The 25,735-nt window shown below is 45.9% G+C and overlaps 1 long non-coding RNA gene across 1 annotated transcript in view; it reads left to right on the top strand.

The window, feature by feature from the left end:
* LOC136384849 (uncharacterized) overlaps window positions 1-19,166 on the top strand; it is a 37,098-nt gene extending 17,932 nt beyond the window's left edge. Inside the window, exons 2-3 of the long non-coding RNA XR_010747662.1 lie at window positions 982-1,161; window positions 18,913-19,166. This is a non-coding gene — a long non-coding RNA (uncharacterized lncRNA). The remainder of the gene's footprint in view (window positions 1-981; window positions 1,162-18,912) is intronic.
* The last annotated feature ends 6,569 nt before the right edge of the window (window positions 19,167-25,735 follow it).

The following is a 25,735-nucleotide window of genomic DNA, read 5'->3' as shown; positions in this document are numbered from 1 at the left end:
ACAGCCATATGCATAAACAAAATAAAGTACTTGATGTATGTTGTGTCATTGAATTAGCAACCCAAGAAAACTATCCTTTCCCTCATTCTTCGGTGAAGAGAAGGAATCCCGGATTAGCCACAGGCTGGATTACACCCAGCCTGTCTAAAGTTAATAGTACCGATGGCATATTTACCTATTTATGGGATTTTCATTTATTTCATACTTTGCATCTCTTTATTGAGTGTTTGCATTATGCATTAAGTTAAGCAATTGATCTGTATCTTTTACATACTCTGGTGCCCCTAAGATTGAAGTCTAGAGGACAGACACCTCCTGTTTGTTATTGTTCATTTTTTCTTTTCTTTGAGAAAATTTCCCTTCCCTTTTCCATGAGGTTCTTGTGGAGCTGCTCATTAAAAGTGACTAGCTGCCTTTGAGACAGAGACAGGCATGAGACCCAGACTAGCACAGTCAGATTCTCTGTCCCAGAAATCTGAATAACATGTGCAGGGAAAGGGAATATAATTGGAGCCCAGATATCTGGTCGGAAATACCCAGCTCTGCTCTGGTTTTGCTCTTCCCAACAGGGCTTAGTTGCTCTTTCTTCCTTTGATTCTGAGTAAACACTTGTATTGCATCCTTTCAAATAATTATTTTTCATACATACATTGGTCACTTTGACCACCGTTCCTTGTATTTAAATTACTACTCTCTAACACACAAATGAGATCACTGAGGTTCAGAAATAAAACCTTGGTAGCAAAATGTGAAAAGGACGACCCCAGCTCAGCCACCTAATTAAAGTAGCATGTAGATGCAGCTCGAGTTGACCCCCAAGCTCGGAATCTGCTGGGGACCTTTGTCCCCTATCAGTGTCTCTAGTCCTGAACCAGAGGACTATTAAGGAATTGAATGCATTCTAGAAATTAGGGAAGACTGGGGGACACTAAAGGATGTACCCCCCTTTCATAATCTATAAACATTTTTTTTTTATTTTAGCAGGGACACTGAGCAGTTACAACTATCATCACGCATGCGCTGGAGCAGAGCTCTGCAGATCACCTGCAAGGCCAGATGCCAGCTTGGTGCGTGGGAAGGCTGTGGGTTCCAGGAAGGAGCCAAAGTGGCCAGGGAAGCTGAGGAAATTAGGAGGCTCAAGACCTGGCTGTTTACCAAACAGTATGAAAATATTTCTGTTTTTTAAAAAATACCACCAATGTGACCATTCCAGTACAAAAGGACTGAGAGTCATGCCTGGATTGAAAGTGATCTTTGAAGTAACAGTAATGAAGGTGATATTAGTTCTGGTGCCAGTTCTCATGGGGCTGTATATAGTGTTGTATAAAAAGCATTTTAGTGGACCTGCATTTGGAGGAGCTTAGGCTTCGGCTGGAAGATTTAATTTATTCAGAGTTAAGATAGAAGGTTGATCACAGGTATGTGATGCCTCATCTCCCTCTGTCTCACCAAGAAAGACAGTCTAGTCTTAACTAAGCCCAATATGAAAACCGAAGTCCAGATTTTCTGTGCCAAGGTTCACCCTTTATCAAAGCTCAGTCCAGTCCCGGCCCTGCTCAAAGCCTGTACTTGGGAGACCATCTAACTGCCTGTCCACGCAGCAGGGCTGCTGCTTGGAGTCATCACCTATGAATGAGCAGGGTGAGCTAATTTCCAAGCAGGAAGAGAGAGAGAGCTTTTCTAAGCCTGTGTTTATATTGTAGGGCTGGGAAGGCCTACCTTTCCTTAAGCTAACCAATCAGTTTCTTTAAAATTTCACAGTCTCCTGTTAGTTCCTCTCACCAACCAATCAGGGCCTTCTTCTAGGCTAGATCAATAAGCCTGTAGCATCCCTATTCTGACTTCTATTGTGCATGTCTTAAAGTGGAAGTGTTACTGGTGAAACCTCAATTCTTGTCTTGAGAGAAAGAATTCAAGCAACGAACAAAGTATAGCAAGCCAAGCAAGGGTTTATTGATGGTGCAGGAATACCTTCAGAAAGGCCTGAGTGGGCAGCTTAATCTCGAGAATGAGTGCGATTAGTTACAGAATTTAGGTATTTATGAACCTTACTTCCTAGACCAGGGGTCGGGAACCTTTTTGGCTGAGAGAGCCATGAACGCCACATATTTTAAAATGTAATTCCGTGAGAGCCATACAACGACCCGTGTACATTACGCATTATCCAGTAAAAATTTGGTGTTGTCCCGGAGGACAGCTGTGATTGGCTCTAGCCACCCACAACCATGAATATGAGTGGTAAGAAATGGATTGTAATACATGAGAATGTTTTATATTTTTAACACTATTTTTTTTTATTAAAGATTTTCTGCGAGCCAGATGCAGCCTTCAAAAGAGCCACATCTGGCTCACAAGCCATAGGTTCCTGACCCTGTCCTAGACTTTCCCATTTCCATTTTTTTCTTTAGTTTTCTTTCTAGCTTTTCTCATGTATCCGTCTTCATTGTATTGCAGCTAGAATGATATCAGGGAACTGGAGACCACCAGGCTGGGTGTGGTGAGGTCCGGTCTAGCTGAAAGATAAGGTCCTGCAGACCAAGAATGAATGGGGGCAGTTCATCCCTCCCCCTCTTTGCCTGTCCTGACTCAGGTCTAACTAGCTACCTAACCTAACATTCCCCTCTCAAGAGAGTGGGACCCAAAAGATTTCGGGAAGTGGAAGGGCGAAGTTCTGGCTTCTGGAACTTCTTCCTGCTGTTTATGGGCATAGACAGTTGGGCCCCAGCCTCTTGCTGACTGTTCAGAACAGGATTAAGTAGGGCAGAACTGGATTCCTGCGAGATCTAGGGGACTGTTTGAGTCTTCCATTGAGGAAACAGGCTGAAATCCCTCCATGACCATCATCTGAAGTTGGACTGCCTGAATTCTGGAAGAGACAAAGCAAATGAGACAACTAAGTATGCACAGACCAAAAAGTAATAGGAGGAGAATTGATATTAAGGGAACTAGTAGCAAAAACAAAAACAAAACAAAAAAGTCATTTTAGGAAACATATTTTGTAGAGTTCCAAATAGTGTTTTTAATGCCCTGTTAGTTGTAGGTCTGTAACCAATCAGCAAGTTTCATAATTTTCTTGGTGCTTTCTTCCATTTGACCCGTGGTATTTATATAAAAGCAGCGAGAGGTATTTGCTGTAGCACAAACTCCACCCTGTGATGCCAGTAGGCAGTCTAGCGCTATATGGTTATCTCATGTCATTTTGGCAAGTGAGATTACAGACTCTGAAGCAGTTGGAAATCCTTTCCTGTTCATGTGCAGTGACAGTTGTGGCATTATAAGTGATTTCACTTGCGAGTCCTATAAGACTGTCGATTAAGACACAACACTGGCAACTGCAAGGCCAACAGCATGTTGTTGTTGTTTTTTCCTGTGTGTTGGATTAAAAATTTAAATATTCTTTGCTGAGGGAGTAACATATTCTACTGCCCAGGACCCTGAGGTCTTGGCAATGTTAAGACATTGAAAGCAATACCCCCTTGTGGGATATTGACTAGGAACATGAATCCCCGTGGTAAGCATAAATATCCAGTTTGATTTTGAATTAATGTGGGACGAAGACTAGAGTCATTTAGCTACTCTCATATCTTAGATAAGGCATGGAGGTTACAGTTAGGACAGTTACTGCTCAGGATGATACTTTTGTTCAGAGACAGGATTATCTGGTTCCGTTTATTTCTTACTAGGTTTTGTGCAGTGTCATTGCACATTATTGATGACATTGTTAAGCGGTTTTATGGTGCAATTGCTGGCATTTTGTCCAGCATTAACTTTTTTTTCATTACAAGTTCCTTGGAATGATGTTCCATTTTTGAAGTAGCAGGTGCCATTTTGTTGTGGGTTATATGTATATTTAGTATGTTTTCCACCAAATGGGACTCTGATGAATCTCTTCACAATCAAAAGCTCTATAGGGGGAAATGTTAGCATATAAATTAGTGTAAAAGAGGCCCTGGCCGGTTGGCTCAGCGGTAGAGCGTCGGCCTGGTGTGCGGGGGACCCGGGTTCTATTCCCGGCCGGGGCACATGGGAGAGGCGCCCATTTGCTTCTCCACTCCCACCCCCTCCTTCCTCTCTGTCTCTCTCTTCCCCTCTCGCAGCCAAGGCTCCATTGGAGCAAGGGTGGCCCGGGCGCTGGGGATGGCTCCTTGGCCTCTGCCCCAGGCGCTAGAGTGGCTCTGGTCATGGCAGAGCGATGCCCCAGAGGGGCAGAGCATCGCCCCCTGGTGGGCAGAGCGTCGCCCCTGGTGGGCGTGCCGGGTGGATCCCAGTCGGGCGCATGCGGGAGTCTGTCTGACTGTCTCTCCCCATTTCCAGCTTCAGAAAAATACAAAAAAAAAAAAAAAAATTAGTGTAAAAGAGGGTGGCCATGGATTCAAAGCACCAGTGCTGAGCGATGTTAATTGGAACTGCAGAAACTCGAATTTCTGCATTAGACAGATGAGCCTAATAGGGGTGATTTAGAAGAGTATTGGCAGAATCAGTGGGTTGGCCTCATATTGTATCTTGCGTTCCTGGAGTGGGTTGTTGGTGGCATATTCAACAATTAGATTTAGACGCCTGTGATATTTATCCCTTGGATTGTTAGGAAGAGAGAGTTATTTTGCCAGGTTATAGCGAGAGATGGATAGTAGGAAGCAATAACTATTGTAGTAAAAACATATAGTACATGTTGACTCACCCACTCTTTAAACCCATTGGGGACAAAAATATTCTTTTCCTGGAAACTTGGAGTCTTTGCAAAACAGTATAAACGATTATAAAAAAAAAAAAAAAAACGAACAGAAAATTATTACAATGAACCCTATCCACCACATTACTTATCTTATGCCGGTGATTTGTTTTCCTTTTTCTTAAAAAGAACTTTAAAGTTCTCCAAGGGTTCACTGATCCATTCAATTTTTCCCTCGCTTTCCTTCTCTTTGGGCTCGGTGTGCTGGTAGGGCTTTACTCTAGAATGGTGTATCCAGCTGGCAATTCCAGGGACTCTGACTGCTGTTGGAAAGCAGGACAGGGTCCAGCCCCTCCCACAAGGGTGTGAGTTGAGAGCTGGAGGATGCGTCTCTCCAGGTTTCAGTGGGACTCAGGATCATATAAAGCAGTATTAGCAGTCGTGAGGTGTACTGATGACCATAAGCTCATAAGGCTTATTGAAACTTGGCTAGTGATATAAAATAACAAGGGGCTCTAGCTGTTTCCTCATCAAATCGGAGTAAAGAAATGGTCTTCCATATACAGTGTGTCCGTAAAGTCATGGTGCACTTTTGACTGGTCACAGGAAAGCAATAAAAAATGATAGAAATGTGAAATCTGCACCAAATAAAAGGAAAACCCTCCCAGTTTCATACCTATTCAGTGCAGTTCGATGTGGGCTCACGCACAGATTTTTTAGGGCTCCTTAGGTAGCTATCCTGTAGAGCCTCTACAGACTCGTCACTGACTGATGGCCTACCAGAACGGGGTTTCTCCACCAAACTGCCGGTTTCCTTCAACTGCTTATCCCACCGAGTAATGTTATTCCTATGTGGTGGCGCTTCATTATAAACGCGCCAATATTCACGTTGCACTTTGGTCATGGATTCGAATTTAGCGAGCTGCAGAACACACTGAACTTTCCTCTGTACCGTCCACATCCCGACTGGCATGGCCGTGGGCTGCTCCGCTGTATACACGGTGTTACATCATCATCTGCGCATGCGCACATGCTGCCACATCATCCTACAGAAACTGGGAGGGTTTTCCTTTTATTTGGTGCAGATTTCACATTTCTATCATCTTTTGTTGCTTTCCTGAGACCGGCCAAAAGTGCACCATGACTTTATGGACACACTGTAGAGCAGTGGTAGTCAACCTGGTCCCTACTGCCCACTAGTGGGAGTTCCAGCTTTCATGGTGGGCAGTAGCTAACCAACCAAAGTATAAATAAAAAGATAGATTTAACTATAGTAAGTTGTTTTATAAAGATTTATTCTGCCAAACTTAGTGAAAAGCCAACATAAAGTACTTGGTAAGTAATTATTATTATATGCTTTAACTTGCTATAACTGTGCTTTATAAATTTTATAAAGTAAAGTTACTTCCCTACTTTATAAATCACCATTACTGTGGAACCAGTGGGCAATCAGAAAATGTTACTACTAACAGAGATACAAAAATGGGTGGTAGGTATAAAAAGGTTGACTACCCCTGATACAGAGCTTCAAAGGAGCTTGATCGCAGTTGAGTGGTTGGGCTGGCCCGAGTCCTTAGAAGATTGACATGGAGAACCTGCAACCAATTTTTTTGGGTTTCTTGGCAGGATTTGTTCATGTTTGTCTTAATTAACCTGATTAGCCCTTTCTACTTTTCCTGAGAACTGAGGACACTCAGTCTTCAGGCTGAGTGTAAATGCCAGTGGACCCCAAGAGCTTTACAGACTCCCTGGGTAAACTGAGATGTCAAGGAAGGCCCATTGCCACTTTGTAGTGACTGTGGAATCCAAATCAAGGAACAATCTCTTTTAGGAAAAGCCTGGCTGCCTTCTGAGCCCTTTCGTTTCTGGCTGGATAGGCTTCTATCCAGCCAGTAAAAGTTATCAATAAAGACAAGTAGATATTTGTGACCTTGACATGAGGACATGTGAGTAAAGTCAATTTGCCAGTCTTCCCCTGGGTAGGTTCCTCTCCTCTGAGTTGCTCTTATTAAAGGAGGAGGCCTTGGTCCCTGGGGGTTAGTTTTAGCACACAGGGCACAATTTTGACAAACCTGCCAGATGGTTTTTGTTACAACCTACCCACTAAAGAAGCGTTGACAGATTTTTTCTAATTTGTCCCTTCCAAAATGGCACAAGTCATGTGGCCCTTTAATAACCTTCTATTGTAGGGCCTGTGGAAAGCTAGTGAGATCTTTCTACTGGGTCCAGCCCTCAGTAGTTTTTATCTATCCATGTTGTTCGATCCAGTTCATCTCCTCCTGGGTATACGGAGGAGTTAGGGTCTTCTCTGGGCCTGTTGGAATTAAAGACCCTAAAAGGGAATCTTGAGCAGAAGCTGCTTTTTTAGCAGAGATATCAGCAAACTTCTTTCCCTGTGTTATTTCATCTGCTCTTTTTTGATGCCCCTTGCAGTGTTTAACGGCTCTTTCCTTGGGTAAGCTTATGGCTTAGAGCAGCGGTTCTCAACCTGTGGGTCACGACCCAGCAGGAGTCGAATGACCAAAACACAGGGGTTGCCCCCCCCCCCCCCCGCCGGGGTGGTGACCCACAGGTTGAGAACCGCTGGCTTAGAGTCATTTGAGGATCTGAGGCCCATGTTTGATAGGAGTATCTCTGGCTGTGAGACATGCCCTTTCTTTTCAGATTAGCATCACGAGCATGAAGTACTAGAAATGCATATTTAGAATCAGTGTAAATATCAATTCTTTTCCCTTCCCGTAGTCAAGGGCCCTTGTTAAGGCTTATAGTTCAGCTAACTGGGCAGCAGTCCCAGGAAGCAAGACTCAGACCTCAGCAACCTGTGGAGAGATGACAGTTGCATACCCAGCATAGCGGATCCCATCCATGACAAGGCTACTCCCATCTGTGAACCAACCCTCATCCACATTGTCTAGTGGCCGGTCCTTCACATCTCTCCTGCTAGCACAGGTTTGATCAGTGGTCTCACTGTTGCAGGGGTTCCGTGTCCCCTGGAAGGGGCATTAAGGCAGCTGGTTTTAGAGTGGAGCCGTGCTCTATACTAACCTGGGGGTTTTCTGACATTAACACTTGGTACTTTGGTATTCTGCTGTCAGTAAGCCAGTGGGCCCATTATGCTCTAGGAGGGAGTTTATTTGGTGGGAAGTTTTTAAAGGATGATTTCTTGTCCCAGAGTGATCTCGGATGCCTCCTCAGCCAGCAGGGCTGCTGCTGCTGCTGCTGCCGCCACTACCCTGAGGCAGTGGGGCCATCCCTGGGCTACTGGGTCTAGGTTTTTAGAGAAGTATCCAATAGGTTGTTGGGTGGGCCCTAGAGTTTGAGTGAAAACCCCCAAGGCTACCCCTTGTTTTTCAGTTACATACAGTCAGAAAGGTTTCTCTGGGTTTGGCAACCCGAGAGCAGGTGCCTCCATTAGGGCTGTCTCTAGTTGGATAAATGCTTGTTCTTGTTCCCTGTCCCAAAGCAGAGGGTTCTATTCAGGCTCAGATCTGAGAGCCTTGTGTAAAGGTTTTGCTATTTGCCCATATCTAGGATCCACAGTCTACAGTATCCCATCAGTTTGAGGAAGGCTTGGAACTGCTTCTGGGTAGTGGGAACCAGGATAGGGTATATGACCTGCACTCTTTCTGGAGATAACCTTCATTCTCTGGGCATGAGAACAAGTCTCAAATAATTGACTCACTGCTGGTAATATTTGTGCGTTCTCTCTACTTACCCGGTATCCCTCTTCAGCAAGAAAATTCAGAGTCTTTGTAATATGCTGGAGGTCTCCCTCTTTGATGGGGAAGCAGATAAGGAAATCATTGATATATTGAATGACCTGGCTTCTCCCCCTCAAGAGATAGGTCCTTTAGGTCCCTTGCCAAGGTCTTCCCAAACAGGTAGGGACTCTCCTAATGAAGTCCAGGTACATTGTTCATCTGTGGATTCCAAAGCAAATAAAACTTGGCAAGATGGATCTTAATGGAATGCAAAAGAAGGCATCCTTAAGGTCCAAGATGGAAAACCATTGTGTAGGATAGATCCCAGGGTATGGAGGTACCTGTTCTGCCTCTGGGAATTTGGGATAAATAGAGCTTCCTTTTTTATTCTCTTTTCCCACAGCCTCTGGCTCCACCAGGGGCTCCATCTTCTTTGGGGTCTGTTGTTCCTGTGGTGGTCAGCTGATTACAACTAGAAGAGCCGGATCTAGTTTGCAGGTCTTACAAAGATCTGGGTTGTCTCTTAAAGCCATGAAGGCTTGGACATATGGGACTTTAGTCTATTTGCCCTGATGGTGGCAAAAAAAGAACCTAACTGGAGAATGGTACTATAATTCAAGCTATCAATTTCTGGCCAAATCTCCTCGTCCCCTAACATATTATGGCCAAGCATTGTTGCAAGAGAATATTAGTTTTTTTTTTCTTTAATGTTTGGGGATGAAATGTTGACTAGTTCTTGAGGATAAGACTCACTCCTAAGGGTGAGTCCTATGAAACGGAGGATTGGTTTCCCATCTGGAAGAGAATAGAGGAGACTATGGAAAAAAACAGGCATCCCCAACTTTCCCAGCCTATAGGGGGGCCCAAAGAGAGCATCCTCTGCTTTGTTCCCAGGTTCCTGGACTTAGCTAGCCTTACCATGCAACCCACACCTGGTCCTGTCCCATTAGAGACTATCTGGCATCTCTAAACTCACCAGCAGGACCTCCTTCCTCTTTGACCCCTTGTCTTGAGCAGCTGAGCTCACCAGTGCATACCTCATCTTTTCCATTCTCATTCCCCAAGATGCACTCAGCACAGCAGGGATGAGGACTTTACTTCTAGTTGTTGCATTAATTTTGGGAATTTTTAGACAAAGTAGCAGACCCAGTAGATATGACTACCAGTGCCCAGAAATATTTGTCACCCCCCACTTCTCCTCTGAGTCTCTCTAATGTCTCATTCCCTTGGTTCCTTGGGCCTCATTCAGAAGAAATGGGAGGCCCATTGTGGTCAACAAACAGTGGCATTGGTGGAGCTGGGGCTCGGTTTCGTGGTTTGTGAACCATTAACCCTTTGAGTAGTATGCACATTCACGTACGTCCTCATGCCTCCTGAGCAGAGTACGATCGTACAAAAAATTTTATTTTAAAAACGTGTAAGGCAACATTAAAAAAAAAGGCAAATGTATGTTCTTCTTGTTTCTATAAATTGGTTATCAAACAAACATGATTTTAAGTTAATAAAACTGTAACCGGAACTAATTTTGTTTTTTTGAAAAAAATAAACTCCCAGGAGTCAGAGAGCATGAAAAAAAACCTCCCTACTCAAAGGGTTAAATGCATGATCTCCTAGCACAGCAGGCCAGGGAAGCTGTTATCAGTACCTGTTAATGGAGTTGAGCCAGTGTTCCTCTTTCCAGTGGAATAAGGGCAGGCATACCTGGGACGGGGCCACTCGGTGGAGGAACAGATACAGCAAGATTCCCGGGGACAGGACAGAACATGACGTCAAATACTAAAAAAGTGTTGTGGCATGCTGAACTCAAGCAAGTCTGGAGTGGGCAGTGAGTCTCGGTTGTATCTCTGAGGTCATTTTCTGTCACTTTATTTCCTAGGAGGGGAAATGCCTCAAGAGTGTGCCTTGGCCCTGGCCAGTTGGCTCAGCGGTGGAGTGTCGGCCTGGCGTGCGGGGGACCCGGGTTCGATAACTGGCCAGGGCACATAGGAGAAGCGCCCATTTGCTTCTCCACCCCCACCCCCCCCTTCCTCTCTGTCTCTCTCTTCCCCTCCCGCAGCCGAGGCTCCATTGGAGCAAAGATGGTCAGGGCGCTGGGGATGGCTCCTTGGCCTCTGCCCCAGGCGCTGGAGTGGCTCTGGTCGCGGTAGAGCGACGCCCCGGAGGGGCAGAGCGTTGCCCCTGGTGGGCGTGCCGGGTGGATCCCGGTCGGGCGCATGCGGGAGTCTGTCTGACTGTCTCTCCCCATTTCCAGCTTCAGAAAAATACAAAAAAAAAAAAAAAAAAAAAAAGAGAGTGCCTTGATTGGTAGACAGTGTGCCTTGTTGCATGGACATTTTCCTGTGGCTGGCCGGGCACCTAGAGCATCCTTCCCCAGCCCATGACCAGCTTATTCTGTCATGGGATCCTTTAGTGGCAGGAACCATAACGGCTCTTAAGTGCTCGACCCATGCCCTCAGGGGTGCGGCAATCTGTATAGGAAGAAAACCCCGTGGCCAGAGGAGAAGGAGAGAAAGCATGATTAGTCAAGCCCTTCAAGCCAAGGTGGCAAGGACAACTTATCTGACCAGTAACGAGGAGAACTGAGTCTGGGTGTCAAAAAGATGTTACTGGTGAAACAATGAAACCTTGATTCTTGTCTTGCTTGAGAGAAAGAATTCAAGTAAGAGACAAAGTATAGCAAATAAAGCAAGGGTTTATTGACTGTACACTCGGAAAAGCCTGAGTGGGCAACTCATGAGAATGAGTGCCTGGATAAGTTACGGAATTTAGGTATTTACGGCCTTGACTTCCTGCACTTTCCCATTCTTTTTTTTTTTTCCTTTCTTTCTTTCCAGCTTCTTCTTCTAGTTTATCTGTCATCATTACATTGCTATGTGGCTGATATTACAGTGTGTCCATAAAGTCATGGTGCACTTTTGACCGGTCACAGGAAAGCAACAAAAGATGATAGAAATGTGAAATCTGCACCAAATAATAGGAAAACCCTCCCAGTTTCTGTAGGATGATGTGGCAGCATGTGCACATGCGCAGATGATGACATAACATTGTGTATACAGCGGAGCAGCCCACGGCCATGCCAGTTGAGATGTGGACGGTACAGAGGAAAGTTCAGTGTGTTCTGTGGCTCGCTGAATTCGAATCCGTGACCAAAGTGCAACGTGAATATCGGCACGTTTATAACGAAGCGCCACCACATAGGAATAACATTACTCGGTGGGATAAGCAGTTGAAGGAAACCGGCAGTTTGGTGGAGAAACCCCGTTCTGGTAGGCCATCAGTCAGTGACGAGTCTGTAGAGGCTATACGTGATAGCTACCTAAGGAGCCCTAAAAAATCTGTGCGTGAGCCCATATCGAACTGCACTGAATAGGTATGAAACTGGGAGAGTTTTCCTTTTATTTGATGCAGATCTCACATTTCTATTCTCTTTTGTTGCTTTCCTGTGACTGGTCAAAAGTGCACCATGACTTTACGGACACACTGTATATCGGGAACTGGAGACCACCAGGCTGGGTGTAGTGAGGTCTTTTCTATCTTAAAGACTTACCTAGGTCCTGCAGACCTGGAAAGCATGGGCAGTTCATCCCTCCACCTCCTCTGCCTGTCCCAGCTCAGGTCTCACTAGCTCCCTAACCTGACAGAGGCACTGAAGCACTTTCCCCCAGCCCCAGATCCGCAGTGACTGAGCAGATGCCTGCTAAACTTGGGTTTTGAGAGCTGAGGCGCAGGGGATTCTGAGGGCACAATGGATACTGGAAATGTACAACTGAATCTAGAAATGCTTTACTAGAAAAGCAAATTAAGCCAAATGGGATGTTGCAGCTTTGTACTGAAGCGGGTTTTCTAAGTTGTAAGAAATATAATGTCCAACTCGCTTTGCTCTTTTTCCCCAACAATATCTAACTACCTGCCTACATTAACTTTAAAAAACAAAACAAAACCCTGGGCCTTTTTTAATCTTATAAAGGTAAATGGATGGAGGTCCCATCTTTTGTAACTTCTTGCTGTCAAGCAGTATATTTTTGCATATCCCAGGCCTAGAGACTTTTCCTATGTGTTAAAAAAGGAAGGGAACAAAAAGGAAAGAAACATCACGTGAGGGAGAGGGATTTTGCAAAGTCTGGGTCAGTCTGGTGCTGTCCTTGGGAGGTGGTATACAGAATATCAAGTGGTTGGTGATCCTGGACGAGCTGGCATTCTTGTCATAGTCTGGAGGTGACAAATTTGACAGGGTTAAAAGATATGGTCCAGAAATTAAGAAAACCTATAATAATGAAATATTTAGTGAGAGATAAAAACCAGGCGAGAGAGGGTGAGATGATATGCAGTGTCCCAGACTAGGTTGGAGGATTGGCTCTCCTGGACGGAGGTGTGCCACATTGTTAGGCTAAGGGGAACAGTGTAAGATTATCCCCTGAAGCAGGCCTTTTCTGTCTGACCTACTTGGGCAAAGAAGGGAAAGCAGTCTCAAATGAAGCTGATAGACCACTTTATACTTTACCCACTCAACCAATTAGTCCTGACAAAAGTCAACCCAGCCAAAGCACTAGGTGTCATTCTAGGAGATGGCAATGCATTCTAGGGCTTTTCACGTGAGGTCTGTTAGGTTCAGGTGGAAGGCCGCTAATCAAAATCTCAATTAGCTGGGAGAAACTAAGCTATTTGGGCTCCAGGGAAGCTCCCATAGCTCTCTCCTCAATCACTTACCTAAACACACAGTTGCTTAGTAATCATCCGCCATAGCATAAAAGCTGTAAAAATGGGAGGGGTAATGCCATGACCTGAAAATAAAGGGAAAAACAAGAGTATATAACAGTTTTAAAATCCAAGCAGCTCAGTAGACCATCCCCTCCCTTCTTTTATGCCTTCTTGGAAGGCTGCCAAGGTCAAATGAGGAGTCTTGCTTTCTCTGCAACTATTAATATTGTGTGTGTGTGTGTGTGTGTGTGTATATATATTAAAACATAAAACTATTCCAAGTTTTTTTTTAATCAAGAGGTCTAGAAAAACATTTGGTACTACTCCTGGTTTAAATTGAATTAATGTCTTTTAAAGTTCTTAACAGAAAATAGATGTTTGTCTTGCCTGGGTTTGCAAAAGGTCTTGATTATTCTTATAATCTTTTAAACATATCAATGTGTGTGCCAATAAAACAACAACAAAAATACCTGTTTCTAAAGGTCATGAAATATATTCATAAAGATATCAGTCTAAAATTGATGATTACTGACATTTAGTTGTCACTGAAAATTAAGGTTTCTGGAAATTGAGAATTCTAATTGAAAAGAAATTGTATAGTTTTATTAATAAAAAGTATAAGGTACGAGAATATTTTTTTTAAAAAAAGGAAGAAATTAAGTTGTTCTGAAAGTTGGTTATTTCTGAATGGATAAAAAAGTTTGTTCAAGTTACAGGTTTGTGCAGGGTGCAGAGGGAAGAAACAAAAAGTGAAGGAACTGAAAAGGTGAACATAATAATATAGAAAAAAAGAAACATTAAAACCCAGGCCTCTGACCTCTGGTGGCACAGTGGATAAAGCGTCGACCTGGAAATGCTGAGGTCGTTGGTTCAAAACCCTGGGCTTGCCTGGTCAAGGCACACCCTCTGTCTCTCTCTCCTTGCTCTCTCTCTCTGTCTCTCTCTCTCCTCTCTAAAAAAAATAAAATAAAATACAAAAAAACACACAAAAAAACCCAGGCCTTACAGATGTTTGCTAAGGTGGTTTCCCTGGCTGTAAAACCACAAAAAGGCCCCACAAAAATCCCAGCAGAGCCCTGGCCGGTTGGCTCAGCGGTAGAGCGTCGGCCTGGCGTGCAGGAGTCCCGGGTTCGATTCCCGGCCAGGGCACACAGGAGAGGCGCCCATTTGCTTCTCCACCCCTCCCTCTTTCCTTCCTCTCTGTCTCTCTCTTCCCCTCCCGCAGCCGAGGCTCCATTGGAGCAAAGATGGCCCGGGTGCTGGGGTTGGCTCTGTGGCCTCTGCCTCAGGCGCTAGAATGGCTCTGGACGCAACAGAGCGACGCCCCAGAGGGGCAGTGCATCGCCCCCTGGTGGGCATGCTGGGTGGATCCCGGTCGGGCGCATGCGGGAGTCTGTCTGACTGCCTCCCCGTTTCCAGCTTCAGAAAAATGAAAAAAAAAAAACAAACAAAAAAAAAACAAAAAAAACCTTAAAAAAAAAAAAATCCCAGCAGAGCTATCCCAGCCCTCCCCCCAGGGGCCTGCTTTCCGTGCAGACAGGAACCTCTCTGGAGCTGCTCCTGTCCCAATCCCAGGCCACCAGCCCAACCCTGCCCTCCCTTGGGCCTGCAGGCCACTGGAAGTCAGACTGCCCATGAGCTCCCCAGAGGCAGGGGCCGGCCCTTCCCAGGCCCGCTGCTCCCCAGCACTGGCCTGGACACAGAAGCGCTTATTGGTGTCCTGGGGGAGGAAGACTGAAGGAGCCGGGCCTCGCCACAGGCCTCCACATCCACCAGCCGAATAGCAGAGAACTTGGAAACTCTACAGGTCACTGGTAAGGCCATTTCTTTCCTGTTAAATATTGGGACCACTAATTTGTCACTCTCCAAATTTTGGGGGCCACTGTCTTCTTTATCTCGATTACTGGGGGACATAGCGTTTCCTCCAACCCACTGATCACCCACTCCTTTCTCATTATTTCCAGCTGTCCAACCCCCATCCTAGAATGAGATATTTTATCCAAATTTAGAGCCTCCCTTACACTAACACCTCAACTCTTCAATTCAGATCCCTCTCTCCTCCTCCTCACTATCCCTGAACCTAAAGGGATCCTACTGCTTTCTTCCCAGGTTAATCCACTAGTTTGGGACACATCTACCCCTCAGGAGCCAATCACCATACCCCAATACAAATTCAATTACAAGACGCTATTTCATATCCCGGTCAGTCACAATACCCCCTTTCCAAGGGCCCAACGCCCATCATCACTCACCTTCTCTCCCAACACCTCTGACAGCCTACCAATTCACCATACAACACTCCCATTTTATCAGTGTTGTAGTAATATAAGGTTAGAGTAATTAAATATATAGAAATATAAAAATATGGAATATATATAAAAGTAATTAAAAGGATATTAAAAATAATTATTAAAATTAAATAAAGTTATGCCATTTGGATAGGAATTAATATAGTGGCTTAGTGCCATAACTCTGTAATGTGATAAACAGACTCTGACTTACAAGCAGAGCCCAGTTAGTATGTATGTGTGAAGTTATACATAGATAAGAAGTAGCTTGGTGTTATTTACATTAACTTTGTAAATTAATAAAAATAAGAACATCTTAAAAAGTGGTTTAATGTAAACGTTTCAGTAGATTGACATATAGGGGATTCCCTGCGAGGAACACCCAAAAAGGTGGTTTGAGGTGATAATCCTGTAGATTGACACCTGTTAGAAGGCATTGGCCAGAAAGGTACTAAAGCTGAGGGGCCCCCTGCTGCAGTAGTCGTTCAGACTCCAAGGTTACTGTGGACTGTCTCCATGCCGCTCTGAGCTCTGAGCTCTGACCAAAGCCAGCCGAGAGGAGCACGCTGATGGGGCCCCCTTAAGCTGTATCCAGGCATGCCAAAAGGATTTGTGAGTAATAAATTGCCTGTGTGATTATTGCAACTAATTTGTGTGTCAGTCGTGTCTTTCCTCTGGTGGCATTTAACAGTAGCATCCTCATAGCCGCCTCAAGAGTAGTCTCGAAGAGGCTGCCAGCCCTGCTGATAAGCAGAAGTGTCCCACTGCACGAGGAAGTCGAATCAGGGATGCCTGATCGACATAGAGCTTGGGCTCTACTGGGACAACCAGTCAAAAAACCAGGTGGCTTCTGTCACCTAGTTTAGAACCTAAGGATTATTAATCAGGCTGTTCTCCCCATTAATCCAGTTGTTGCCAATCCTTATACTTTCTTATCCCTCATTCCCCCTAATGCCTCCCACTTCATAGTCCTTGACCTTAAGGATGCTTTCTTCACCATTCTGCTACACCCACCAGACCCTCAAAACCCGGTTGCTCTTACCTGCAGTGGTCCTGTCTCATGACAGTCTCATCTCACCCACTGACTTGGACAGTCCTCCCTCAGGGCTTCCAGGACAGTCTCCACTTCTTTGGCCAAGCCCCGGCCTCTAACCTACTTCTTTTTTTTTTGTATTTTTCTGAAGTTGGAAACGGGGAGGCAGTCAGACAGTCTCCCGCATGCACCCGACCGGGATCCACCGGGCACGCCCACCAGGGGGCGATGCTCCGCCCATCTGGGGCACCGCTCTGGCTCCGTTGCAACCAGAGCCATTCTAGTGCCTGAGGTAGAGGCCACAGAGCCTTCCTCAGTCCCCGGGCCAACTTTGCTCCAATGGAGCCTTGGCTGCAGGAGAGGAAGAGAGAGACAGAGAGGAAGGGGAGGGGTGGAGAAGCAGATGGATGCCTCTGCTGTGTGCCCCGGCCGGGAATCGAACCCGGGACTCCTGCACTCAGCATTCTTCCCTGCAGCCCTTCTTGTCAATTATCACAACAATACACCATCACCCTTCTCAACTTCCTAGCAAAAAAAGTTTACAGAGTTCCCCCTAAAAAGGCCCAAATCTCAACTCCCCATGTCAGTTACTTAGGACTCACTATCGCTCCTTGACACTAAGCCATAATGACTGACGAAAACAAACTCATTTCCTCCTGGTCCACACCAACCTCAAAGCAAGAACTTCTATCTTTCCTGAAACTTGCAGGTTACTTTCAATCTGGATTCCCAACTTGGGACTCCTAGCATAGCCCCTTTATCAGGTGACTAAGGGCCCCTTATCAGAGCCCCCTAGATCCCACCTTAAACATCTCTCCATCCTTTAAGAACTCCAACATGCCGTTGTCTCAGCTCCCACCCTTATGCTCCCCAACCTCATCAAGCCCTTCAAACTTGATACTGATGAAAAGGAGGGAATAGCTGCAGGCTCTTAGGACAACATCTAGGGCCAGAGAGATGAATCATAGTCTATTTGTGAAAACAGTTTGAGACTACTGTTAAGAAATGGCCAACCTAAGTGCTCTAGCAGCAGCTGCTCACCTCACACAAGACAGCAAAAGACTCACCTTTGGACAACCAACGTTTTCCTCTCACAATCTTTCTGCTATACAATCTCACAAAGCTACCCAAACTCTCCCTCCTGAATTCAAGACTTTCATATCGCCTTTATAGCCTCTCCACATATCACCTTGGCCAAATGCACAAAACTGCTGCCACTCTCCTGCCTCTGCCTGACCAAAACACCACCCATTCATGTCTGGACATTCTCTTTTTTTTTAAAAAAAAAAAAAAGAGACAGAGGGTCAGAGAGAGTCAGAGAGAGGGATAGACAGGGACAGACAGACAGGAACGAAGAGATGAGAAGCATCAATCATTAGTTTTTGAGCATTGTAACACCTTAGTTGTTCATTCATTGCTTTCTCATATGTGCCTTGACCATGGCAGGCCTTCAGCAGACCGAGTAACCCCTTGCTCAAGCCAGCGACCTTGGGTCCAAACTGGTGAGCTGTAAAGCCAGGAGGCACGGCCAGGGCCACTATCACAGCAGCCTTCTGGCCCATGCAGGTTCGCATTGGATTCGGACAGTCGGTAAAGAAACAACGGAGCCAAAAGCTGATGGGCCATAGTCTTTAATCCTAGCTTGCACTTGGTGGGCAAGCAAAAAAAAACACACACTGGGCTCCAAAACCCATTCACATTCAGTGCTCACAAAGCTACTGACTTATCCGAGTTTCCTAGAATCAAAGGTTTCTAGCTCACCAGCCTTATTCTCCTCAGTTCCCCATCTCCTTCCTTATCCCAGATACAAACTCTGTACAAACTGGCATCTCACTCAGCACTCCGCTATCTTGGCTGCTTCTCCTGGCCTCCTCCACGTGGCCTTTCTCTGCTCTCCTCTGCTCTCTCCTCTAATGATAATCTCAGGAACCAAGAGCTGCAAACTCTTGTTCTGCCCCCATTTTATATTGTAACTTCACAAACTCTAATCCAATATACAAAATAGGGAAGTCTCTAATACAAAGTCACTTCTCTGAGGCATGATTGGATTGTACATTTTATCTGCCCAACATGAGCTTTTTCTCAATCCAGATAAGCCTGCACTCAAGCTGGCGACCTCGGGGTCTCAAACCTGCGTCCTCCACCTCCCAGTCCAACGCTCTATCCACTGCACCACCACCTGGTCAGGCTGGACATTCTTGATTTCAGAGCGCCTCTTCCCCCCCCCCCATCACAGACCAAGCCCTGTTTACTATGGACCGCACTTAGTTAATGGATGGAAGCTCCTACACACACTAAGGAGAATGGGTAGCTGGCTATGCCATAGTCTCCCTCCACCAGACTCTCTAGGCCAATTCCCTTCTTCCAGGTACCACAGCCCGACAAGCTGACATCATCAGCCCAACATCTGGGGGCCTTGTCAGACCAGATCAATTGGTATGCTTGGCTATTCCCTCTCATACAACCCTCCTCACTTTAATTTTCAGACCATGTCTTTTATGCTACTTTTCTTCTTTTCTCCAGGACTACCTTGGGGCATTTGCAGGCCAATCCAGAGAGATTATGCTACTTCAAGCCACCACTCCAAACCAACCCTAGCCTGAACCTCAGAAGACAGATACTGACAACCAGCCATCTCCCATTCAGCCCGCCCCCCTGCCGAATGCTTCAAGGACCCTAACCATCAGGAAGTAGTTACAGAAGAAGAGACCTTTGCCCCTTTTCCTTAAACAACAAAAGACTGGAATGTTAGGTTCTCATCTAGGACCCCTTACCAATAGCCTCAACTAGCCAGGTTGAGCTTTAGGTGACCTGGGGCCAGGGCAGTTCCTGGGACTCTCCACTTGAGCAATCTTTTTTTTTTTTTTTGCATTTTTCTGAAGCTGGAAACAGGGAGAGACAGTCAGACAGACTCCCGCATGCGCCCGACCGGGATCCACCCGGCACACCCACCATGGGGCGATGCTCTGCCCATCCTGGGCGTCGCCATGTTGCGACCAGAGCCACTCTAGCGCCTGAGGCAGAGGCCACAGAGCCATCCCCAGCGCCAGGGCCATTTTTGCTCCAATGGAGCCTTGGCTGCGGGAGGGGAAGAGAGAGACAGAGAGGAAGGTGCGGCGGAGGGGTGGAGAAGCAAATGGGCGCTTCTCCTGTGTGCCCTGGCCAGGAATCGAACCCGGGTCCTCCGCACGCTAGGCCAACGCTCTACCGCTGAGCCAACCGGCCAGGGCCACTTGAGCAATCTTGATTGATATCTAACCTTCGCCCAACCCTGGGCATCCTGGCAGTTAGTCATTCCCCATCGCTATCTGAACATTCTTTACTTAGTCACCACCACCCTCCCTCCCCCATTGTTTAAACTGCCACAGATAACAAGTTTCCCCTCTGCAGCAAGAAATATACCCAACCTTTTTGGGGTCACGGACCAATTTAATGTCAGAAAATATTTTCACGGACTGGCCCTTAGGGTGGGACGGATAAATGTATCACGTGACCGAGACAAGCGTCAAGAGTGAGCCTTAGATGGATGTAACAGAGGGAATCTGGTCATTTTTAAAAAATAAAACGGAAATAATGTCAGTTATTTATTCTTTCTCTGCGGACCGTTACGGGTCCGTGGCCCAGGGGTTGGGGACCACTGCTGTATAGGATGAAGCTTTTCACCCTCTCGCCACTAGGGTCTCAGCCCATCTGTGCACAGGTGCATAAATAAACTTATAAAATTCACCAGGTCTTGTGTGGCCTCCCTTTGGTGACCCACCAGTTTCTGCATCCAAATGGTGGAGCCTCGGGCAATTCTACAGGTTGCTGGTAAGGCCATTTCTTTCCTATTAAATACAGGCGACTTATTAAACACTCCCCAATTTTGGGGGGCCACTGTCTCCTTCCTCCATCTTGATTATTGGGGCCAACAGTATTCCCCCAAACCAATGATCACACACCCCTGTTGTCTAGGAAGTCACCCATTTACCCACTCCTTCCCTATTATTCCTTGATGCCCTGGTCCCATCATTAGATGAGACATCCTCACCAAATTCCTGGGCACCATTACCCTCTATACACCTGTGACTGTCTCCTCTGTACTTCTTTTGCTGACCCCAATCTATTCAAAACTCCTCCCCCACTGCCTCAACAAATCCTCTGTTCTTTCTATGGCATCTCTCCCATTAAAGGTTCCTATCCTTACATTCCTATGGGACTCCTGCCAAATGGAGGATTTAGACTATCCTTAGGAAACAACTTCCCAACTCCTAGACCCTGACCATCTAGTCTCCTTTCCATTTGGAAGCCTTGAAGCAGGAGTACCCATCCTTATTCCCTTCCTCCTCCGTCATTTGAACAATGTAAATTCTGAAAACACTCCAAAGACCTTTCTAAGTCCTTTACATTTAGAAAGGATTCTTAATCTCACACACTGTCTCCTAAACAAAACAAATCCTGCTTTAGCCCAGAATTGTTAGCTGTACCTCTCCCTATTGTCCTCTGCTGTCCTAGTATGTACCTCTCACTCATGGGATACCACTAAAACAACTCTAGCCTACACAATACAAAAGAACACTATTTTTCTCGAAAGGCCAGGCTCCCTTTTTAGTAATGATCTGACCTCCCAGATGAACCAAACCTCCGTACTTATCCAGACTTATACCAAAAGTTTAAAAAAGGCCCCATTGCGCTACACAACCCCTACTAACTCAAGCCCCCCTGTGCTTCACCAGAATGTCAGGAAACACTTCAGTGGGCCATCTGCCAAAGACAGCATGCAATGTCACTGTTGCTCTGCGGCTTCTGACCATACATTGCTCTCAATGAGTAGGCTACCAGGTTCCTCCTGAGGCAAACGGCCACTTTTTCCAACCAGTCTCCAAAGCTCTCCTCCTTCCCCACATTACAAGCCTCTTTCTTTAATTACTCTTCTCCCTCCCTCTCCCTTTTCCCCCGGATCACCTCCCGCTCCCAAGTTCCCCCTCATTTTCACTGCACCTGACGTGCAACTTTCCATCTCTCTCCCTTATTGGGGCCACAATGGCGTCTACATTATCAGTCTGGGAAGCAGAACGTCAAGAGAAAAGCACACCTCCCTGGCCTCTTTTTTACCTCATTTCAACTCATTTCTCCTGCTACCTAACACACCAGGGAACGTTCTTTCTTAGAAGTGAGGAAGTGAGGAAGCCTACCTTTGTCTTCCTACCAACTGGACAGGGACCTGTACACTAGCGCACCTCTCTGCCAATGTGATAGAGCCCCTAATAACCAGCCCCTGCCTGTTCCAGTCACCCAGCAACATCGGCACAGGAGGGCAGTCAGCTCATCCCTCTCCTGGTAACTCTCAGCATAATTTTGGGGGTTGAGACAGGTACAGGAGGACGAGTCACAGCTCTACACTTCAAGACTCTGTCAGAAGATCTACAGAAAAGCCTAGATGATATTTCAAAAAGTTTAATCAATTTACAAAGCCAAACAGACTCCCTCACAGCCATTCCCTTACAAAGCAGACCAGGATTAGATCTCCTCCCAGCTGAAAAAGGGGGACTTGGCCTCTTCCTAGAAGGGGAATGCTGTTTCTAAGTCAGTCAGTCAGTCAGACCTAGTTAGAGATGCGGCTCATTAACTGAAAGAGCTGCTAAAATAAGAGAATGTTAATCTAGCACCTGGGACTCTTGGTTAAATAAGATTAGTTGGTATGCATGGCTACTTCCCCTCATAAGTCCTATAAACCTCCTCATCCTCGCTTTAATTTTTGGATCACGTCTTATACATCTCCTGTCTCCTTTTCTCCAGGACCACCTTAGGGCATTTACAAACCAGCACAGCAGAGATTATGTTGCTCCATACCAGGCCCTGGCCTGAACCTCAGGAGACCGCTATGGACAACCAGCTGAGGCCCATTCCCTCCCCTTAAATGCTTCACCAACCAGAATCAAGCAGGAAGTAGTCACGGAAGAACTTTTCCTTTTCACCCCTTTTCCTTAAACAACAAAAGGTTAGAATGTTAGGTTCTGGTCCATGGCCCCTTCTCAAAAATCAACCAGGAGAAACTAAGTAATTTGGCTCCAGGGCAGTTCCCGTATCTCCCCTCCCATCACTACCAAACACACTGTTGCTTAGTAACCACTCATCACCCCGCCCCAGGACGCCCTGTCAGGGCTAACCTCCCGGCTCCGCATCAGTGCCAACTACATGGAAACATTGCTCTCTAAACCCATAAAGGCCCTGGCCGATTGGCTCAGCGGTGGAGCATCGGCCTGGCGTGTGGGGGACCCGGGTTCGGTTCCTGGCCAGGGCACATAGGGGAGGCGCCCATTTGCTTCTCCACTCCCCCCCCTTCTTCCTCTCTGTCTCTCTCTTCCCCTCCCGCAGCGGGGGCTCCATTGGAGCGAGGATGGCCCGGGTGCTGGGGATGGCTTCTTGGCCGCTGCCCCAGGCGCTGGAGTGGCTCTGGTCGTGGCAGAGCGACGCCCCGGAGGGACAGAGCATCGCCCCCGGTGGGCAGAGCGTCGCCCCTGGTGGGCGTGCCGGGTGGATCCCGGTCGGGCGCATGCGGGAGTCTGTCTGACTGTCTCTCCCCGTTTCCAGCTTCAAAAAATAAATAAATAAAAAGAAATAAACCCATAAAGGCTTGACTCCCCAGACCCTTGGCGCTGTGGCCACTATGATCTTAGCCTATCTGCTTTCAGATGCCCCAATAAACTTGTTTTATTCCCATGTTTGGCCTGGCTTCCTTCTTGGCCCAACTTAATGAGGTTTGGATTGTATAAATGAGCAATCAGGTAAATAAGGTCATAGGAAAACATCTTATGAAAACAGAAGAAAACACAAAGGTTAGTCAATACAGCAAATGATTTACCAGTCTCTGAACTGTCAGTTTAGAAAACTGCCAGATGCAAGGCTTTTGCTGAAATAAAAAACAAGCAGTTATAATATGACAGATCCTTATTTGCAGCTTGAACATCTCTGGTGATGTCATTAGGTGTTTAGGTAAAGTCTGTGTGGCGTATACAGACACAAATGGGCATTGTGGCTTCCACTGGGACAATATTTTCTTCCTAAAATCACTCTCATTTTTATTACAGTGCCTGTTTTAAATTCAGTTTTGATAAGTCCTGATTATTTGTATAAACATAAGAATAGCAATTGATTATAAATCAATTGCTTTAAATTTCAATCAAGGCTTTTAAATTTGTTTTGCTGGAATCTTGTAAGGAATTTTGAGATTGAGCTTTAATTAGCCCATTAGGATGAAGAAGTCAAATCCCACAGTCACCATACAGCTTTGCCTAAATACTTACAAGTTTGGGTAGATTTCTCAAGTCTTTGAAGTCCCTAAAAATGTCCTAAGGCTCTCTCCTTGCCATTTTTCAGGAAAGCAACCTTCGTTCCTTGCCTGGAAAGACAGCCATTGCCTGACCAGCTGGTGGCGCAGTGGGTAGAGTGTTGACCTGGGACACTTAGGACCCAGGTTTGAAACCCAAGGTCACTAACTTGAGCGTGGGGTTTCTGGCTTAAGCTTGTGTAAGGCCAGGAGCCATGGCTGTCACTATCAAAGCAGCCGCCTGGCCCATGCAGGTTCCCATTGGATTCGGGCAGATGGTAAAGAAACGGCAGAGTCGGAGGATGGTGGGCCATCCTATTTATTGGTGTCTCACCAAGACAGGCAAACCACAAAAGAAGACAAGGGAAAAGCAGAAAACCAGCTCTCCCCCTGAAGGACAAGGGATCAGGGAAGCCCCTGCAATCGTGATAGCAGGAACTGAGTGAGCAAGCTCCTGGTCTGTCCCACTTTATAGTGTAGAAAACCAAAATCCCTTAATCCAATATACAAACAAGGAAGTCTCTGATACAAAATCACTTATCCAAGGCATAATTGGATTCGTCATGAGAGTGCACCACCCAGATCATACAATTAGTCAAGGGTGTGGGGAAAAGCTTAGTCCTAAAACCAAACCTTAGGCTACAACGACCTGGCCTGCTTATAGCCCGTCCCCCACACCCAATATAAGTCACAAGCGAGCAAACATATATATCACATTTACAAACTTATTTAACCAACAGCTTGGGATCATAGATGTGACTCTATAGTTGCTGGCTTGAGCAGGGGTTCACTAGGTTGGAAGGAGTCCCCTAGTCAAGGCACATATGAGAAAGCAATCAATGTATAAGGAGAGTGCTGCATGTTAGTCAAATAAGTTTGTAAATATGATGTATATGTTTGCTCGCTTATAGTTTGCATTGGGTATAGGGCAGTGGTCCCCAACCATTTTTGGGCCACGGACCGGTTTAATGTCAGAAAATATTTTCATAGACCGGCCTTTAGGGTGGGACAGATAAATGTATCACATGACCGAGATAAGCAGCAAGAGTGAATCTTAGACAGATGGAACAGAGGGAATCTGGTCATTTTTTAAAAATAAAACATCATTCTGACTTAAATATAAATAAAATGGAAATAATGTAAGTTATTTATTCTTTCTCTGCGGACAGGTACCAAATAGCCCACGGACCAGTACCAGTCCGCAGCCCAGGGTTTGGGGACCTCTGGTATAGGGGACAGGCTAGCCTGAGGCTTAGTTTTAAGACTAAGTTTTTCCCACCCTTTTATAATAAGATCTTCTCAGCACTAAGCTTTTCCCCACACCCTTTACTGTTGTATGATGTGGGGTGGTGCATTCTTATGAGGAATACCATTTATGCCTCAGATAAGCAGCTTTGTATCAGAGACTTCCTTATTTGTATACTGGCTTAAAGGCTTTAATTCCTACACTGTAAAATAAGGAAAACCAGGGGCTCTCTTTCTTGGTTCCTAAAATTAGCATTGCAGAAGACAAGCAGCCAAGATGGCGGAGTGCTGAAGGAGCAGCTGGTTTGTGCAGAATTTGTGCAGAAAGAAGGAGATTGGGAACAGAGGTGAATAAGGCTGGCATGGCCTTTGATTTTAGGAATACTCAGATGAGTCAGTGGCTTTGGGAGCCCTGAATGGAAAGGGAAGTGTTTTTCACTGTGTGTATTTCTTGCCTGCCAGGTGTGAACTAGGATTAAAGACCCACCAGTTCTTGGCTCCGTTGTTTCATTACCATCTGTCTGAATCAAATGTGAAACTGCATGGGCCAGGTGGCTGGGATGGTGGCCCTGGCTACTGGCTTTACACTGCAACTATGAGTTGATGCTTCTCTTCTCTCTCCCTATGTCTCTTGCTTGCTAAACAAAACAAAACTAAACAAAACAACAACAACAAAAAACTTGCCATGGGCCACAGAAGTAAGCAAGGTATTAGGCCACTTAGTGGGCTTACAACAGCTTTGAAAGTCATTCTCAGCTCCTTTAAGCTTTCTGGTGACATTGAGTTTAGGCA

The sequence above is a fragment of the Saccopteryx leptura genome, chromosome 13, assembly GCF_036850995.1.
Source record: "Saccopteryx leptura isolate mSacLep1 chromosome 13, mSacLep1_pri_phased_curated, whole genome shotgun sequence".
NCBI classification, from domain to species: domain Eukaryota; kingdom Metazoa; phylum Chordata; class Mammalia; order Chiroptera; family Emballonuridae; genus Saccopteryx; species Saccopteryx leptura.
The sequence above is the reverse complement of the archived record's forward strand: the minus strand, read 5'-3'. Positions and strand labels throughout refer to the sequence as shown.